Below are 21,800 nucleotides of genomic sequence, written 5' to 3' on the forward strand. Positions count from 1 at the left end.
TTTTTCCATGTGGAGATGGGAAGGCAGGAGGCAACCTTCTACCTTTCTATCCATGGTTCTGGGGTGTGGACTATAGTCACTATGGTGATGGCATTTACCACGCTGTGAATGCTCAACTGCCCTGGTTTGGTTGTGGGTTAGAATCTCTTGGGGTGGATATATTCCTTTTATCTCCTTTGTTCACCCTCCTTTCATGCTTTCTTTTCATTCCATCTCTCATGCTTTTAAAGTTTGAAGAGTTTAGGTACTGTATGTAACTGAAAAGGCATCTCATTCTGTTTTCTGTATACTGCACCTGAAAGAACAGCTGCCATTCTGAGATTCAATTCAGGTGCAGAATGTTACATAGTGAGTCACTGTGCCTTCTCTCATGAAGGCCTCCTACTTTGATTTTCTTTATTTACTGTTTTTCTTAATCGCAAAAGTCATCTAATCTGTAAATACGTTTTGATATTCGTGTATGGGAAAGTGCAACAAAGCTCTTTCCTCAAATCCTGGAAAACTCGATGTACTGTGAAGCTTTCCAGCTGTGAGATCACACCCTGCTGTGTGTTGCTTTGTATTGTATTCAACTGTTTTACCCATTTGTGTCTTTAGACTGTAAACTCTTGAGGACATAAAATCATATCGGCTCATAGTACAGCTCTATGTACACTTTTGATGCTATCGATGTATAACTAAATAATAGTGGAATGATAGTTCCCTTAGCATACGTTTGATGCTACCGATGTATAAATAAATAATAGGATGATTGTTTCCTCAGGAAACAATTGAAGCTCATATTTGTAATGAGTTGGGTGAAGTGCAAAGATGAAAATAATATATTTTGTTTAAAATATAAAGATATTCTCCCAAGGCTTCAATGCCATGAGGCAGTGTAAAGTCTCCAGGGAGCAGATGCTGCCTGAGTCAATGGTATGGACACTCAGAAGTATTTAAAGACTTGACCAGAATGATTCCTTTGGTTCCATTATTTTATATTGCATCAGTAACTACATAGATACATGGTAGCACATCTGAAGTAATGCTTATGGTTATTTAGGTCAATAATTAGTGTTTTAAAAAGTCACTAAATAAATATTTGTGATAGACGGCAATGGATCCTTTGGAGCAGTAACGTGTTATTTCTTATATATAAGTATTAGGATAATAGTAGGAAACACTACTTAAATATTATCACAATATTTAACAGCACTATTTTGCGTGGCTCGATAGAAAATTAAGTATGTTTAAGGTGGGGATCTGAAATCACCACCCAGATTTCTCAGCTAATCCCAATTTTGTCATCCTGGATGGCTGGCTGCTTGTATGGAACTCATGTATTTGAATCTTTTAAAGTTCATTCTTTGGTTCTGCTGAACTATATGCTATTAGTTCACTGAAGTAGTATTTGCTGGGGATTTTTTTAGCACTGTCAATTAATTGCAGTTAACTCATGCAATTAACTCAAAATTAATCATGATTAATCACAGTTTTAATTGCACTGTTAAACAATAGAATACCAATTGAAATTTATTAAATATTTTGGATATTTTTCTATATTTTCATATATTGTATTCTGTGTTGCAAATGAAATCAAAGTGTATATAATTTTTATTACAAATATTTGCATGGTAAAATGATAAACAAAAGAAATAGTATTTTTCAATTCACCTCATACAAGTATTGTAGTGAAAAAGTGCTCAAATAAATTTGTTAGTCTCTAAGGTGCCACAAGTACTCCTTTTCTTTTTGCGAATACAGACTAACATGGCTGCTACTCTGAAACCAATCTTTGTCGTGAAAGTGCAATTTACAAATGTAGATTTTTGTTTGTTTGTTACATAACTGCACTCAAAAGCAAAACAATGTAAAACTTCAGTGCCTACAAGTCCACTCAGTCCTACTTCTTGTCCAGCCAATCACTTTGACAAACAAGTTTGTTTACATTTACAGGAGATAATGCTGCCATCTTCTTATTTACAATGTCACCAGAAAGTAAGAACAGGTATTTGCATGGCACTTTTGTAGCAGTATTGCAAGGTATTTACATACGAGATATGCTATACATTCGTATGCCCCTTCATGCTTTGGCCACCATTCCGGAGGACATGCTTCCATGCAGATGATGCTTGTTAAAAAAAATCATGCATTAATAAAATTTGTGACTGAACTCCTTGGGGGAGAATTGTATGTTCCCTGCTCTGTTTTACCCACATTCTGCCATGTATTTAATGTTATAGCAGTCTTGGATGATGGCCCAGCACATGTTGTTCATTTTAAGAACACTTTCACTGCAGATTTCACAAAACGTAAAGAAGCTATCAATGTGAGATTTCTAAAGATAGCTACAGCACTGGAACCAAGGTTTAAGAATCTGAAGTGCCTTTCAAAACCTGAGAGCGATGAGGTGTGGAACATGCTTTCAGAAGTCTTAAAAGAGCAACACTCCAATGTGGAAACTACAGAACCTGAACCACCAAAAAAGAAAATCAGCCTTCTGCTGGTGGCATCTAACTCAGATAATTAAAATGAACATGTGTTGGTCCGCACTGCTTTGGATTGTTATCAAGTAGATTAGGATGGATTATCAAGTCATTAGGATGGATGCTTGTCCCCTGGAATGGTGGTTGAAGCATGAAGGGACATATGAATTTTTAGCGCATTTGGCACGTAAATATCTTGCAACTCCGGCTACAACAGTCCCATGAGAATGGCTATTCTCACTTTCAGGTGACATTGTAAACAAGTGGGCAGCATTATCTCCTGCAAATGTAAACAAACTTGTTTGTCTGAACGATTGGCTGAACAAGAAGTAGGACTGAGTGGAATTGCAGGATCTAAAATTTTACATTGTTTTATTTCTGAATGCAGTTTTTTGTACATAATTTTACATTTGTAAGTTCAACTTTCATGATAAAGAGATTGCACTACAATACTTATATTAGGTGAATTGAAAATACTATTTCTTTTTTTTACAGTGCAAATACTTGTAATCAAAAATAAATATAAAGTGAGCACTGTTCACTTTATATTCTGTGTTGTAACTGAAATCAGTATATTTCAAAATGTAGAAAACATCCAAAATATTTAAATAAATGGTGTTCTATTAGTGTTTAACAGTGTGATTAATTGTGTTTCATTTTTTTAATCGCTTGACAGCCCTAGTTTTTTCAAGTAATAGTAACTTATTAAGTTCCTGTCTTAAATTAAGAGAAGCAAGAGAACTCAAAGTTAAGGCTAACACTGCATCTCCTCTTGTGTTAGGGCTTGAAGTAATCACAGATCAATGTGTGAAGTTTGCATTTTTGTGGGTCTAAATTGCAAGTGCAAAGCTGTGCATGCAATTATTTTCAGTCACAATTTCATGCCCACAAAAATGAAGCCTAGTTTATGATCGGGATAAATATTTTGTCCTGAACAAACCAAGTGATTCTAACTAACCAAATGTGTTGACTATGATGCCAGTGATATCAGTGGTTCATTTAGTTACATATATTACTTGTAGATGAGTAATAATAAAGGTGTTGAGATAAGATAATTGGATAATTAGTATAATTGCTGGCTTTTATTTTTTGTAACAAGATTGTTGCTTTTCAGCCCAGAGTTTTACAGAAAGTTATTAATGGCCTGTGTTACTGCTAGTTATTGTATATGATGCAGTAAAGACTTAAGAAGGTTGCAGTTTCTATTATATATTCCCTTTTTTCATCAGTTTGTGACTTAGCAACATTTTATGAGCAGAAACTTGATATACATGTATGAGGTTTCACTGATTAAACACATTTTTATTACACTTTCAGAACACTGATTTTTTTTTTAAACAACAAAGTTATGCCCAGTGGATGATATTGCCTACATAAAACCTCTGGTTTCAGAGTAGCAGCCGTGTTAGTCTGTATTCGCAAAAAGAAAAGAAGTACTTGTGGCACCTTAGAGACTAACAAAAGTGGCAATTCTTCAACAAAAAAACTTCAAAAATAGACTCCAACGAGAGACTGCTGAATTGGAATTAATTTGCAAACTGGATACAATTAACTTAGGCTTGAATAGTGACTGGGAGTGGATGGGTCATTACACGAAGTAAAACTATTACCCCATGTTTATCCACCCCTCCACCCCACACGCATACTGTTCCTCAGATGTTCTTGACAACTGCTGGAAATGGCCCACCTTGATTATCACTACAAAAGGTTCCCCCGCAGCTCGCTCTCCTGCTGATAATAGCTCACCTTACCTGATCACTCTCATTATAGTGTCTATGGTAACACACATTTTTTCATGTTCTCTGTGTATATAAATCTCCCCACTAGGTTTTCCACTCAATGCATCCAATGAAGTGAGCTGTAGTTCACAAAAGCTTATGCTCAGATAAATTTGTTAGTCTGTAAGGTGCCACAAGTCCTCCTTTTCTTTTTGCGGATACAAACTAACACAGCTGCTGCTCTGAAACCTTTCAAAGTACTGTAACTCTAAAGTAACTTGTCTGATTAAATCAGCTTCTCCCCTAAATTTCTCTCCTGGCCTAAAAGGAGGCATGAGAAATTCCCAGGAAAATGGAGCTTTTATTCCAGAAACTTAGCTGAGATATCAAAATCAGTATTATAGTGAAATCTGGCTGGAATCTCACAGTGGATTGAGATTCAATTGAGCTGTTGCTCAATAATGTTATAGAAACAATTTATGTTTTTAAACTTTGACGTATTTATCAAAATATTTAATTAGCTTCATTTGAGTTCATAGGTTAATGTGTTTAACACATTTGTGGTGGAATATAACTGTGAACAATTAACACAAACCTGAAAAACAAAAGGATATTAAAAGTAAATGCTAAACATACTGCTAATTGCCAATGTTGTAACTAGGCAAGATGTTCTACCCTATGAATAGTTCTGTTCATTTTAATGGGGCTACTCATGGTAGTAAAGTAAAGCACATGCATAATTATTTCCAGAATTAGGACATTAGAAAAGTAGTGCAGTTCTTGCCTTATTATACCTAAGTATTGGAAGTCATTATACTAATATTACCCCGACAGTTTCCATTGCTCCAGGAAAAAATGGTTTGGGCAATCCAGGATGTTGTTCTGAGAAACAGGACAAAATTGTCAAGCTGATTCTAATTTTTACTGAAGATTTCCAGTGATCCCAGTGCCAAATGACTGGGATATGCAGATTTCTAAATATCTATACAAGGTTTTTATATCTGTGAAAGTGTATCTAAACTGCTGCCATATCAAAATACTGTAACTATGTAAGTTGCGAGGTGGTTGCGATTCAGACTTTTGTCTTTTCATGAGATGATACCCATATAAAAGTATGAGAAGACTGGATTATCTGTTCAGAAATATGGGGTATAACTAATTGATTGCTCCAAATTTTTCTGCAAATTTAATAGCTGTTTAAGACTGATAAAAATAGGCTATTCTTGCCCTTCCTCTTGGCTGGCCAACACAAGTCTAATCAGCATAGAAACAACCAACATATATATTTGGGACTGTGTTAGCAACTATAATTTCTTTGAAAAAAATAAAACAATTGATTCAAAACTAATAGAGCAAGTGAAAATGTACTTGCTTTTGCATGTCCAAACTGTCGATGCATGGACAATGACTGTGGCTCTTTACTGTAGCTGATATTATGATAGCTGAAACGTTGTCATGATTAAGACTGCATGCTGAGATAAATGAGTCATATGTGAGGAACATGACTTGATAATGAATCAGCCATTTACTTCAAAAATGTAAAATGTGAGCAGAGCGAATGTACATTTGAATGAAAGAACAATTACAGGAATCAAAATATGGGGCACCCTCAAACTTGCAGAAGAAAACAAACTGGCAAGTACAATAAACTACAAAGAGCCAAATATTGCAGACTCTTACTCAGGCAAAATTCATATTGTTGGCCACGGGAGTTTTGCCTGGGTAAAGGCTGCAGGACTGGACCCAATGAAAATCTGAGCTATGAGAAGCCTTAAAAAAAAATAACCCAAACACAAACAAACAAAAAAGACCCAATCCAACAATATACCCTAATTTGTGTTGAGGATTAGGAGATTTAGTAAATAAACATCCCATTTTGATTTGCTTTGATTTGATTTGCATTTGTTGAAAACAAGAACTCCCAGCGTAGCTTAGACAATGAGTCGGGGTTATAATGGATGTCAAGGTTCAAATAATATATTGAACCATTTTAAAATCAGAAAAAGCCATGTTCAGTACAGCCCAAATTAGAGGTCCTGTTTTGCTGACAGTTTACATTGAGGTTTTCTCTGGATTGAGCATACAGTCTATAAATGAGAATTTACCGCTCATCCTTCTCTTTTCTTTCTTATTGATTTTTTTTTAATACCACAGAGGTTTCTTATGCTTCTGCCAGTGCATTTCTGGAAAGAACCGCAGAGATCTTTTGGGTAACAAATACTAACAGTTCAACCAAAATCAGATCATGTAGTCATGAGAAACAGCTTCTAAAAGCTCATTTGTATTTCCTTTGTTTTTTAATACATTTCTCTTTACTTTTAATTTTTAAATATGCTTGAAACTCCAAACTCAAAACTTCTGTTGTTGTTTTGGAACTCTACAGGCAAAATATTGCAATTGATTCATAATATTTTTCTAATGCAATGTGTCATTTGATTGGAAACATCAACATTAAATATTAAATCATCATTTAAACATAAGTTTAAAGATTATTTTATATTATTTTGCCCCATTTAGGTGATCTGGATAACCAGGGAGATATTTACATATGTATGTATATTGCATGTATGTAGTTTGTTTATAGATTATATTTTGCATGTAGAGGATATGTGCCTCAGTTTACCTACTTTATAGTAGTGTGATTGACTGTTTGGAGTTAAATCAAAGAAGGCTGTTACGGGAAGCAAACAGGAAATGAAACAATGACACACACACGGTATTTCCAGGGAGAATACCATGGAACTGTAAGAGTTATAGTGTGTGAGTTAGTGACTGGAAAAATCCCTGCCTGCCTGTTGCTAGAAGGCTGACAGGCCTAGTCTGTGAAGACCAGAAACTATGATCAAAAGAACTTTAAATGGGTAAGTGTGGTGGAACGAAGGCAGGAACTTTGCAGGGCATACCCGAGACAGCAAGCAGCAGTTCTATGGAACTGAGGCACCTCCACAGGATGTGCCTGAGACATCTGGGCTTGCCTAAGCTTTGAGAGAGGTGATGAGCTGCAGGTAAGCAAGCCCCAGGTGTGTGGGTCCTTTGGGGGTTTAAGCCTTTCTCCGTGCTTGCTGTGTGCTTTTGGGAAAATGGTCAATATGCTGGAAGGAACTGTTCTGAGTCATTTTAAGCAGCTGCTGGTCACAAGTACTCGAAGAGGGGTGTCTTGCAGGTAACTAGTTGTAGCTGGGCCTGTTGTGTTAAATGTTGGAAACATGATTCTGCTGTTTCCCCCAGAGCTTCCTCCTAGAACCACTCAGACTGCCCAGAGAGAGGTGAGGGAGTGAAACTTGTCACCCAAGGAGGTGCACTTGTGAGAGAGTGCAAGGCACTACTCACCTTGTAACTCTGGCAGGATGGTGGTAATAGGGGTGTTGTAGCCTGATCATAGAGCCTAGAGTGGGGTGAACTGTGGCATTCCACTCTGCAGAGTGCATGTCAGGACATGTAATAGTAATGGGGGATTTATCATTAGAAATATGAATATCTGGGTTTGTGATGACTGGGAGAACCACATGGTGAATTGCCTCCTGGGGTGCGAAGGTTGCAGATCTCTTGAGACATCTAGACAGGCTTATGTGCAGTGCTGGGGATGAGATGGTGGTCATGGTACATGTAGGAGAGAGGTCCTGGAGGCCAAATTTAGGCTGTTAGGTAAGAGATTGAAGTCCATGACCTCCATGGTAACATTCTCTGAAATGCTTGCAGTTCCACGCACATGGCCAGTTAGACAGGCAGAACTGCAGCATCTCATTCCTTTTCACAGTCAGGTCTTTCCCTACAACATCAGTATTTTATATGGTTTGTTTTCCTGATATACGATTTTGTACCAAATTGCCAAAAGGAAGATGCCCTGGTCTAGCTAATGCACATTTAGGGGTTTCTCTTGATCCAAGGTCCTTAGAGTTACATTCCCTCTGTTATAGCAATTAAACTTGTATTAAATATTTTGTACAAAGCACAAATTCCAATGAACATTATATCTTTTAAGCATTGCACAAAGGAACATAGTATAAAAGTTAAAACAAAGTAAAATTTAAGATGCAGCTTTTCTGAGTTTGTGTAACACTCTTTGGGTAATAAATATGGTATTATAGATGAAGATGGGTTATCTTCCTAACATTTGTTTGTCCTTGGAGGAGACAGCTGAAGTCTCTTGGAATTCCTTTTGTTAGCACGGATATTTCATATAATCAAACAAACAAAAATATATGTATATGAGTTACTTTCCTCCAAGCACCATATGTATGAAAGTAACAATATTAGAGACAAGGTGGGTGAGGTAATATCTTTTATTAGACCAGCTTCTGCTGGTGAAAAAGACAAGCTTTTGAGCGACTCAGAGCTCTTTTTCAGGTCTGGATCAGAAGTTGGTCCAATAAAATATATTACTTCACCTACCTGGGACCAACACAGCTCCAACAACACTGTGAACGATAAATATATTGTAAGCTTCAGTAGATGCACAGACAAGCTTAGTGACAAAAAGTTACTAATTTTATTAATATCATTTTTGCGTTAAAATTGTGGTCACTTGGAAGGAGGGCCTATGGGAGAGTTGAGGGCAAGATCACAGGTGCAGCTCGCCTCTGAGCCAACACCAGTGGTGCAAGTAGAATCCATTCCTTATGGGGGATGTGACCTCCTCACGTGACCCTCCACATGACTCCTCCCCACCCTGTGCCCCACCCTCACACTGTCCTCCTCGTACTGCGCCTTTGAAACTTCAGCGGCGAAAGGAGCAGAACACGTGGCCACCGGGCAGCCCCATGCCCAGAGCTCCCCTGGTGTGGCTGTCCTGCCTCAGCCCTTCCACGCAGAGTCTCCCCAGGCTGTACAGCAGCCCCACTGGAGGACAGGGCTGGGGGCGCTACAGCTGCGCCGGAGGAGCTGCGGGTTTGGGGCCGCCCCATGGCCCCACGTTCTGCTCCTTTCAGGGCTCTTCTGGCAACCACAGTGGGGAAAAGAGCTGTCATAAATATAAAGGGAAGGGGAAACCCCTTTAAAATCCCTCCTGGCCAGAGGAAAAATCCTCTCACCTGTAAAGGGTTAAGAAGCTAAAGGTAACCTCGCTGGCACCTGACCAAAATGACCAATGAGGAGACAAGATACTTTCAAAAGCTGGGAGGAGGGAGAGAAACAAAGGGCCTGTGTCTCTCTGTTGGTATGCTGCTTTTGCCGGGGATAGAACAGGAATGGAGTCTTAGAACTTTTAGTAAGTAATCTAGCTAGGTATGCGTTAGATTATGATTTCTTTAAATGGTTGAGAAAAGAACTGTGCTGAATAGAATGACTATTCCTGTCTGTGTACCCTTTTTTGTAACTTAAGGTTTTGCCTAGAGGGATTCTCTATGTTTTGAATCTAATTACCCTGTAAGGTATCTACCATCCTGATTTTAAAGAGGTGATTCCTTTACTTCTATTAAAAGTCATCTTGGAAGAAAACTGAATGCTTTTTTCATTGTTCTCAGATCCAAGGGTTTGGGTCTGTGGTCACCTATGCAAATTGGTGAGGATTTTTACCAAACCTTCCCCAGGAAGTGGGGGTGCAAGGGTTGGGAGGATTTTTGGGGAAAAACATGTCCAAACTACATTTCCCAGTAAACCCAATTAAAGTTTGGTGGTGGCAGTGGAAATCCAGGGTCAAAGGATAAAATTAATTTGTACCTTGGGGAAGTTTTAACCTAAGCTGGTGAAAGTAAGCTTAGGAGGTTTTCATGCAGCTCCCCACATCTGTACCCTAGAGTTCAGAGTGGGGGAGGAACCTTGACAGGAGCAGAATGCTGGCAGGTCGTCCAGTCCCGCCCCCAGCCCTGTCCTCCGGCGGGGCTGCTTGTACAGACAGAGGAGACCCTGCGTGGAAGGGCTGGCGGTGCTACAGCTGCGCCGGAGGAGCTGCCAGGGTAAGGCCACCCAGCAACCCCACGTTCTGCTGCTGCTCTTCCTGGTATGCCATACCAGCAATAAATACCTTGCTGGTCCAGCGTAGCGTACCGGACGGCATCGCCCTACTTGCACAGCTGGCCAACACGTGCGTGAAACACAATCTATGATTTTTATCATTGTAAGAGTAGAACAGAAAAATAAACACACAGAACATGATGCTCAGAAGTGGAGTTACTTATTCTGTTCGTACTTTGTGATGGGTGCGTTTGAAGCAGTAGCATTTAAGAATCCAAAGGTGAACAAGAACAATTACAACTACTTTTTATTTAACATCTAAGCTTAAGTGAAACAGCAATAAATGAGATGGGGGGGGGAATTTTTAGAATTCTGGCTATAGCTGGATCTGAAGCCTTGCCACAGTTCAGGGGTCTTTGGATCTGGTGTTTTGGCTTAGCCCAATACTCTTGTTTCGATGGTTCCAGCGGAACCCAAAACACACAAACCTGTCTCAGTACAATATGGAATGGCACTGAACTTAACCAATGAGATGTAAAACAAAATTATCACATCATTGGAATGTTCTTACTGATAGAATTTACCTTGAGAGCAGGACATTGTTATGCAAAAGCTACTAAGAGCTGGCTTCACAAATTAAGTTTTCCAAGAGTATTGCATGTTTAGGGGTGTATTAGCCATAGTACCACTTCTTAAAAGGACATGACGACACCTTGAACTAAATCCAGTAATACTTCAATAGAAATTCAATTGAGGCTCTTAGATATTTTATTTTTGCAAGACTAAATTCTGCAGAATTTGATATAAAAAAAGGACAGTTAAAATCTGTAAAATTATTTTTCTTGTCTTAGAAGTGTGGTGGTCCAATTGTATAAATGTGTTTTCAACCAGGGAATAAGTTTAAAGGGTCTCTTTGTTTTGTTTTTCTTCCCAATGAATTGAAAACAGTGAGTTATATACTCAAGAAATTATTTTGAAACTGAAAATGATCTTGATACGGATTTCTGATATGTTAGAATTTCATGACAGTCTCATATTTTCACAGGCCTACCAAACTTCATCATACGGATCAGAAATGACTCTGAGGGGAAAATGGCTCATTTAAAACTTCCATCCAGGCAAAGATCTGCTGCCTGTGTCACTTAGAGTCTGCTAATGAGCTCATTAATAATAAAGTAGGCTATTTTTTATCATCTAACAAAGAAATGAAACCACTTCATGTGTCTGAGAAAGAAAAAAGTACAGAGGGAGTTCACCTGCTTTCCCCATGGCTATTTTTGTTCTTCAGAATAAAACATCTATATTGCTTTCATTAACTTAGGTTCTTTTTTTTTAACTCATTACAGATACACCAAATTAGTGCAGCAGATAGAATGAAGCTAAATAAGAATTAGTAAATGGATGAAATTTGCTTAATTAATCTACAAAGTTGTAAGTAACCTCTCCAGTGGCCCGATTAAAGTGCAGGAGATATAGTTGAAGGTATTCTTAAAATGGAACTAAAATTACTTTAAATTGCTGTTTATTCCACCAAGCAATTAGTTTCATTCCTGGTTTAACCAGCTAAATTAGAAACATCAAATATGAGGGGGGGAAATAATCAAAATATTGTGAAAGCAGCTTTGAATAGATAAAAATATGCACAAATGGCTCCAGCTGGAAGGGAGTTCCATTGCAAAGCTATTATAAAGAGATAAAAAGTACTTTAAATGAGACTATCAGCTAGTCATTCAAGTCCTTCACTGCAGCCACACTATTACCCTGTTGAGAGATACTTGGTTACAACACCACAGTCCCAAGACTATTTTTTAAATTATGGCTTGAGTTGTCACAAAAGTAAACCATGTTTTAACAATGCACCTGATTTGTGCTACAGCTTTGGGATCAAAAATTCTGCTCTGTGTCGCTGGTGTAATCTGAAATAATTCCCGTGGAGTTATTTTGGATTTACATTAGTTTAAACAAAAATTGGCCCTTTAATTTTATCAGAGCTACAGGATGTTTTGGCAATAGAGGTAAAATAGAATTACAGAAGGTAAGACTGTAGCTGTTCTGATTGCTACATTAGTCTTGAAAAGATTAACTCCGTGTAAGTGAAGCAGAGAGTTGAAATTTGTTGAAATCAAATAATCAGCACTTAAAGTTTCAATCTGAGCAAATTCAGATGAAAAAATATTTCATCTGAATTTTTCTGGCCATGTCTAAAGCCAACATTGTTAACAATTTTTCCTATTTATCAAAGCATGTTAGCAAGGAGAAGGAGGATCATGTTATGAAGATCTGCAGAATCTTCAGTGAGTGACTGCTCTTCTGCCTCCAGAAAAGAGTGGGCTGGAGGAGTACTGCCCACAGCACCGCATCAAGAAGCAGCCAGGCTCAGGGAGCCTACCAGAGCTCAGAGTAAAGGGAAAACCAAACTCAAAAAGTGTAGCAAAGGAAGCCAACCCTGAGGAGCCCAGTAGAGTCCATGAATGTATTCAGACCCCACTGAGGGAAAGCCCAGACCAAAAAGCATTTGTGATCAGGTTTTGAAAATCTGCACAAATACTGTGAATGGCATTCCAATGGCAGAGATTATTTTGTGAGCAGAATTTGGATGAATACCATGGTCTTTATATTTTCTTATCTGATTTTGAATGAGGAGGAGAGCAGGCAGGCGTGGTGCCTGGGATTGGGAGGTTCTTTCTCACATAAAGGGTATCAGGTAGAAAATAGGTGTGAATGGGGTTAAGAAATAGAGAGCTTTTTAATCTCGTGGACAAAGGCATAATATCAAATAGCCCGAAGCTAGATAAATTCAGGCTAGAAATAAGGTGCACATTTTTATTGGTGAAGACATTTAACCATTGGCACAAATTACCTGTTGATGCTGTGGATTCTCAATGACTTGATGTCATTAAATCAACATTAGATATCTTTCTAAAAGGCTTCAACTGGAAACTATGGGTTTGATGCAGGAGCTACCAGGTGAAGTTCTATGACCTGCTGTTATGCAGGTCACTCTGGGTGATTATAATGGTCCCTTCTGACATTAACATCTATTAAAGAAATGGAGGGTCAGGAGGAGGTTAGGCTAGCATTTTTGGAGAAGAGAAGTGGTGAGATTGGAGATAAGAAATGTGATTGGAGACATAGGGGGCCAAAGTTTTCAAAAATAGAAGGTCAATGGGAGCTTCTTGGTGTTCAGAATTTCTGAAAATCAGGTCTCTAATTTATGCACCTAAATATTGATTAAGCTCCTGTTGCTGTAAATTATTGCCAGGCTGGGCAAAGTTGTTCAGGGCCTCAAAGATGAGGATGAGAAGTTTAATCTTGGCATGATGGGTGTAGTATCTTCCCGATGAGCAGACCGGTATCAAGATAAAGCCTTTACTTGACACAAAACTATGTACGGAAATGAGGAAACAAAATTTCTGCTTTGTGTAGTTGCTGTCTGCTTCTGCGCTGTTTTGGGCTTCAGCAAGAAGTGTGTCTTAGAAAATCAAATTCTGAACCTAGAGTGTACAGGAAGTGTGGCATCTCTACATTTCCTGGACGATTTGTTCTATAGCACATCTTCCCTCTTTTAGATCTCTTCCCGAATTTCTTTGCTGAACTAAAACACTATAAAATTAAACTAAAAACTATTACAATACAATAACTGATTTAACAACCTTTTAAGTTGTTCCAGCACAACATTGTGTCTCGGTCAGTCTCTTAATGTGTTTCAGCAATCTTCCTGATCTACCCTATTGTGACTCTCTTTAGGTAAAGTCCTTATCCTTTTCCCTTTTGTATTTAAGTGTCAGTGTGCACTCTCCCAACACTGGAATGGTTCCTTCATCATAGTCTTTCCCAGATACTTTTGACTTGTTGAATTGTTATGTGTGCCTTACAACTCTCTCTCTCTTTCACTTTGTTATTACATTTACTTGGGTCCCAGTATCTATCTTGTATGTCTCACATAAGCACCATTTGTGCACGTATTAATTAGCTGATCTTTTCGGTATTCAACCTTCTCCATTATTGTGCTTAAGAACAGCTCTTCCTCTTCACTTGAGGAATCAATTTTGGCACATAATACATGCACATTCCTACTTTGTCTGCACATTTTTGCATAATGGTTAGGTTTATGAATGTTTCTACATATTTGCCTAAATACTGGGCATTTCCTGTACTCATGATGGTTGTCGCATCACAAGCATTTTCTTGCTTCCCATTTTTTGGTCCCTGTCCAATTTAATTTCTGTTAACGTTTCCCTCGCTGATTTAGCTATAGTATTGAGTCACATGCTCTGTGCCTTTCTCTAGGCTTTTTATATGTATTTGTTTGTTCTGCTGCTTGGCATATACATATTGCCCTTTCTAGTGTGAGATCCATCTCCCTTAGTAACTGTTCATAGATTCTTTTATTGTTACATCCCAGGACAATCTGGTCTTTAATGACGGAATCTTTTACTATTTTGTATTTACAGGACTGACTTGTTAATTTTAAGTCTCTGACAAATTCTCCATCATTTCCCCTTCATTCTGTGTTCTCATCCTGAGCATATCTCTCGTAACTAACATTATTTCTACGGACTCAGTGATCCTCAAACATTTTAATTATTTCTGCAAAGCTTTCCTCTCTTTCCCCACCATCATTTGTATAGAGTACATTGTATATATCTAGGTTGTCTGTGCCTGCCACTGTTAGGAATAGAGCAATCTTTTGCTCATCCTCTAGTTTATTTGCCCCAGTGGTTTTCATATACAGCTCAAATTGAACTGTTTCTAGGCATATTCAGTATTTCCCCAGATTCTCAGAGCTGGTGAGGGGAGTCACTTGCAGTTGCACAGGCTTTGTAGCAGCCATTGCAATCTGATCTCTCATTGGGTCTTCTGGCACATTGTGCCTTCAGCTGCTGCTATCAGGTAGGATCTTACTGATGAGGAGAACAGTGTCAAGAAAAATGATTACTATGTATAGAAATGAGGTAACAAACTTCCTATTACTCTGTGTAGCTACAGCTTGTGACTGCCATGTCCAGGGCTTCTGTGTTTCTGCTCTCAGCAGGACATGTCATGGGAAAACCAAAGACTACATAGAGTGTATTGGAAGTGTGGCATCTCTACACTTCCTGGAGGCCTTATGTAGTGGGCAAGGAGAAGCCAGTGAAGGGAATGGAGGGGGAAGTGATGTGTTCTGCAGTAGATAATTTGGAACCTGTGTGTTGGATGGTCTGGATGCTCCATTAATAATAGAGCTGGTTTAAAAAAAAATCTACAGAACAGTTTTCCATCAGGAATGTACTTCCACTGAAACTGAAACGTTTCATAGGAACATGCAGCCCTCAACAACATTTTCAACAGATGAAAATCCATTTTGACGTTCTTATTTCAACTTTCTTGTTTTGTTTTGATAACATTTTGATAAGGTATAAAAATTTTGTTTTGACTTTACCATTTTGTTTTATTTGATTTCAATGTTTATTTTTTCATTTTAATATCATATTATGTGTATTTAATATTTGATGCTATACTATAATATTTTATGTTATCAAACCAAAGTGTTTCAATAGTTCCAAATAGACTTTTTTTTAAAAGAAAAAACCTTTTGTCAGAAATTCTGACAGAATCCTGGTTTTCTGTTCTAATTTGGAACAAAAACACATTTCAAGATATTGAAACTTCCCATGGAAAAGAAATTCCATTTTCCAACCATCTCTAATAGTAGCCCACAATCTATCTTAATACATGCACTCACAAATCCCATTAAAGTCAATTGGAATTGTGCACATGTGTCTGAGTTAATTATTTAAATTCACACACTTTTGCTTCAAGGCCATTCCTAGTTACACTGATTTGCGGGGACATAGCGGGGCATTCTTTTATGCTTTTTACTCAGGCTTTAAATCAAGTGTGTTAAAATTGAATATTAATTGTAGACTTAGAGTCATACCCTGATATAATAAAACAAATGCTTATTAAAATATACTTACATTTTAGCTAGAATGTAATGGATAATAAGTACATTATACAGATTTTTAATTTACTTTTCTATCATATAATGTAAATAATAAGATTAAATAGGATGATTTTTAAACAATTACTGTGCCATTTTCTGAATGGTTAAAACTGGTTATTTATTCCTCATTTTTAGCATGGGGTAGATAAATCCTAAATATTCAGTTTTCTGCAATTGCAAGAGGTGGGAACAGGGTAGGCATGGTGGAACTCTATTGTTCTATCTTCTGTGTTTCTTTCTTTGTTTCATTATGTGGTGGTTTAAAACTTGAACTGTATCAAGAGGAAGAAAAGTCCTTTTCTTGTCAATGTTTTGACTGAAGCCTTCTCCTTACCCTCTTATTCTCTGCATTGCTACGGAATAGACAGCACTAATGAATATGTCAACATATGTCTCAGCAACACTATAAAATACTATTATTATCCCTGAATTATACACTTTTCTTTTTACAATATACAACAAAATTTAATTACAATACATATTATATGGTTCAGCCGTGAAGCAGTAAACAAAGAACTAATTTGTGTTCCTTCTGCACTTATCGTTTTTTGACTAATTAGTTTCTCTATGAGACTCCAAGTGACTCTTATAAAGAAGAACCTCCTGAGGATACAAAGGTTAATTTTGAAGTGATTACAAATATTCTGCTAACATTATAATTAACAGTCATGCTTAAAACACAGCAGTCATATGCAGTGCCAATAAGTAGCCTCTGTTAATTAGCCCAGAGTATTGGAATCATTCAGGATTCTTTAACTTTTCAATGCTCAATCAAATGGACTTTGAAGCAGAATAATACTGGTTTAAACAATGAAGCTGACAGTTGCTTTTGTATTTGAAGAGGTTGAACCTTTCTGACTAAATACATCTTACATTTAAATAGTGCTTTTCGCCCTGATAGATCCCCAAACACTTTATAAATGTCAGGCCACCTCCTGCTTTCATTTACATGGATGTAAATAGATCTTACACTGATGTACTCAAATTACTTCCTCGGCCACTGAAATGCAGGTAACTTGGGAGGGAAATGTAGGAGCTGATTAATAGGAGCAGAAAGGACAGATTACAAAGTGCAAAGTTGTATTTATATTAGGCACAATTTGATAAAAAATGATACAATAGTTTAGTTTGCAGTGATGTTGCAGCTGTGCTAGTTCTTGGGCAACAATTGCTGTTTTGTGTTTCGGTCTTTCACTTTTTGACTCATCTAGTAGGGTAGGGATATTCCAAGTTGCAAGAAACATTTTTGGTTTTCGACCACATTCGGAGTGATTCCTCTGGACATGGTTATCCAGTCAAGTATGGTGGGATAGCGTATGTTTGGGGAACCTTTTCTAGCCCCTTCCCCATATGGGGTGAGCAGAGGGGTTCCTAAAAAGGCCTGCTCAGTCATGACTACTGCTGCAGAAAATGTCCCTCATCCCAGTCCAGGGGCACATGACAACCATCTTGCAGTCACCGCCTGTATGTGGGTCTGTGACTAGAGACTCCTGGTGGTCACTTCACCTGTCCCCAACACCACTCACCTATTGCCTCAGGATTTTTATGGGTAGGTGTGGGGAAAAAGTTCTTCTTGTGAAAGAAGCCTGCGTGTGAGTAATTTAATATGGGAGAACTGTTGCGCACCAGCAGCCTCACAAACATTGGCAGAAGAGGCACCAGTGGCAAGGAGGTCCAAGATGACCCGGGTATTCTCGTCTGTTGCCACCTTCATCTGCCTTTGCAGCCACTGTCAGGTGATCCTGCTTTATCCGCCTGTTCTGCCATTGAGGTCTTATACTGGTTTGTGTTGTGCTGGGCTGCACTTTGTCTGCTACCTTGCTTTCGACCTTACTGCCATGGGTGACCCTACCAGGAATACAGGACTCCAGACGGCATCTCTCTTGGCCCTGGTCTACACTAGGGGGATCAATCTAAGTTCCGCAACTTCAGCTACGTGAATAATGTAGCTGAAGTTGACGTACTTAGATCGACTTACCGTGGTGTCTCCACGCCGGTGAGTTGACTGCTGCCGCTCCCCTGTCGACTCTGCCTGCACCTCTTGTGGCGCTGGAGTACAGGAGTCGATGAGAGAGTGCTCAGGGGTTGATTTATTGTGTCTAGACTAGATGCGATAAATCGATCCCCGCTGGATCGATCGCTGTCCGCCGATCCGGCAGGTAGTGAAGACATACCCTTAGGCTCTTAAGTATATGGAAGCTTCTCTACCGCATCAAGGTGGCAGCCCAAGGAGAGGAAACCAAAGTGTCACAGCAAAATACAAGGTGGAACACATTCTTAAGCATAAGGAGTTCACATGTGTTGTAGGAGACAACTTAAAATGAAGTGGACAATTAATACCTCTGCTGTTATAGGACAAAGGAGGGTTAGTAGGTAGTAGGGTGTCTTACAAATTGTTGTAATGAGCCATAAAACCAGTGTCTCTGTTAAATCCATGGTTTTTGGTGTCCAGTAGAATTACGAATTCTTCTAATCCTTCACCACAACTTCAACAAGTACCACTTATCCATCAAACTCTCTGTAGAATACATCAGCCTCTGCTTCCTGGACATCATGATCAGCTTCAACAATGGAATACTACAAACAACTATATGGAAGAAAACATGGATCACCACATTTACCTCCACAGATCCAGATATCACCCCAGACAAGCCCAAAAAAGTATCTACAGCCAGGTACTCAGATACCACAGAATATGCTCTAAAGAGAAAGTCTTAGAGACACTTCTTAACACATTTAAAAGTGCCATCACCAATAAAGTGCACTCCACTAGAGAAGCAGATCAGATTCTGCAATGGGCTAACCAAATAGAATCCAGGAGAACCTGCCTCAATACTGAAAAAAACTCCCAACAATTGCCACACCCCTAGTAGTCACCTACCTCCTCATACTGGAATCCATATGGGATATTATCAAACAGTTACAACTCATACTTGATGGGGATCACATCCTGAAAGAAATTTTACCCAACCCACCTCTTCTGGCCTTCAAACAACCCCCCAGTCTCACCAAGCTCCTGATCAGAAGCAAGCTCCCTACAGACCAGGACACACCAACTAAGAGCAGCATTCCCAGGACAACAGATGCAAAATGTGCAGATATATCTCTACTGGAGATGTCTCCATTCCAATAAAAGATCTTCCATGACCTACCTTGTCTCTCACAATAGTTTAGGACAGAAAATGAAGAATATTGCATCCAATTGAATCCATATGGGAAACTGAAGAGGAAGAATGTAAGTATTCAAGCTGGAACGTACCCAGGATCATAGTTCTGAATCTTTTGAAAAGTGTCATGGAATCTCTGATTACAAACTGTCCAGTTTTTATGTACTCGGGGTCTCAAATTCTGCTCTCAGTTATGCTCGTGTAAAACTGAAATAATTCCATTGTCTGTATTTGACAGCTTGGTTATTGTGCTTATGGAACTAAAGAAAATACATTGTGGGTTATCCAGTTTGGTTTTCAATGTGAACTGAAGCTCTAATTCTGACTGTTAGCTCTTAATATTGTCCTTCAGTGCCGGCTATTGAATATTCAGTTTTTGGATGCTGGGAAAAAAATCTTTGGCAATTTAAGCTGTTTCAAATTATTGTTCCTTAAACAAGTAGTGGGCATTCACCATAGTTATGCAGTTATACAGGCCATTGTAGAGAATAGGCTTATCTTGCACCTGCATGGAATTAGAGGCACATCACAGTAAAACAGTCAGCAGATGTGTCCACAGTTTGCAGTTACTTTCTCTATTAACATCATGTGTCTATTAACGTCATGTGTGCATTTTGCTGCTCAGTTCCTCTTATTTACTGTCATCATCTAGCTAACAAGGAGGATTGAACTGGAGAACCTTTAATGTGCCATTTTCTTAGAGAGCTATAAAATCATGAGAAAAATGCATGCCAGAGGTCACTTGCAATGATATTTTTTCCCTTTTATGTCCCTAGCAGTATAAGAAACAGGTATGGGTGGTATGCATGCAAGACTAATATGAATGTTACTGTAACCTTTGTGTGGATAGGTCCTTTTCTGATTAAAAGCAAATCAATTTGAAAAGGTAATAATCTTTTTTTAATGTCACATAGAAAGATGAAACTCCTAACACACAGTATTTTTCTGTAATGTTTTAAAGTTCAACCACAAATTGTAATCAATTTCATAGATGGGCATTAGTTTCCAAATTCATTTTCAAAATCTTTTCCAAGTTTTGATCTAATATGTATATGTATTTCCAGTGTGGCTATGAATGCTTGAGAAATGATTGAACACTTGTACAAATAGGAAACAGAAATCATAACAGCTACTTTAAGAATAATGGAATAATTAAGGTACTCATATGTTAATTATTTTGGTGATTAAAAATGAATGCAAGCCATATGCCAGTAGTTGCCCTTTTTTAAATAAAATGTATTTTGTGTTGCATTTGAATCATGCTGAATTGTTTGTTAATGCTAAAAATAGAAGAGTGACTATTTCCAGTAAGGAATTAATTATTTATTCCAGCATCAATATACATTAATTTATAATCACAGATTTATGTATCTGTTCTAGCCTTTTGGAAGTACTATGTCTTGTATCTCTGTCTTGGCATACAGAAACAGTTGTTGGGGCTGGAGATTTGAGGTTTTTTTCAGGATGTTCAGCTTTGGAGAAAGAGAGTAAGAGATGTTCTGCAAAAGTGCATGTAGCAGGTGTCCAGCACAACTACACAATCTGATATGGCAATAGGAAACACTTTCCTCTTCCTCACTCCCCTTGCTCTCCCCCCATCTAATAGACCTTACCATCTTGGCGTATTTTTAACAAGTTTGATGGAAACTACAGTGCCTTCTATTATACAGAGTGAAAGGTTTGATGTAAAACACCTTTATAAATCACCAGTGGGGTAGTTGTACCACTTTAACTGTACTGGCATAAGTTAAAGTGGTAAAACTTTTGTGTGTAGACAAGGCTTAGGCATTATGTCAGAAATAATACTAAAGATTAGACACTCTGTTCTGATAAATGCAGATGTTGGTGATACCTGGGACAAGTTTGTAAACCTCTTATTCCCACTAGTGACTTCCTGAGTGGTCCCATTTGTTTTTATAAGACTAATTGCTCAAGAATAAAAGTAAGGGGTTCATAATCTGGTTTTTGGTAAACTCAGTGTAAGGTGAATACAGGTTCTCAGTTTGCTCTGAGTAGACCTATTTAGGACGCCATTATATCTGATAACTTCACAGCATGTATCTGGCCTCATGATATTTACATGAGGGCAGCATCCTGGCCCTCCATCAATTGCATCGGGAAGGCAGAAAATGTTATGAATGTGACTCTTCAGATAACATTCAGATGATGTCCATTTAGCGATTCTGCTGCAGAAGCAGAGGACATCCATAATCAGTCAAATGGGATTAGGTTGTGGCCCTCCTTATAGGCAGTGAATCACCATCTATATTGAGGACATACATATCTCACATGAAACGATACTGCTGAACTAGTAAAGCATCCTGGAATGGTGTCCTGAAGACTAAATCTCTTATAGCTTTTGCCCAGGGAAGAGGGATGCAAGAGAAGAGTTAAGGAAAATATGGCTTCCTGCAGTATTTCTCTGTCTTGTCTTGTATAGAGGTGAAAGGGAATTTTCCAGTGTTTTTGGGTAGAAAATGATGAGTCCTCAAACCCAACACTTTTTGCAGGAATATACCAGTTCTGACAAAATTTTCATTAGGAAAGATTTCCCAGTTCTAGGATGGAATTT

The sequence above is a fragment of the Caretta caretta genome, chromosome 1, assembly GCF_965140235.1.
Source record: "Caretta caretta isolate rCarCar2 chromosome 1, rCarCar1.hap1, whole genome shotgun sequence".
NCBI lineage: Eukaryota > Metazoa > Chordata > Testudines > Cheloniidae > Caretta > Caretta caretta.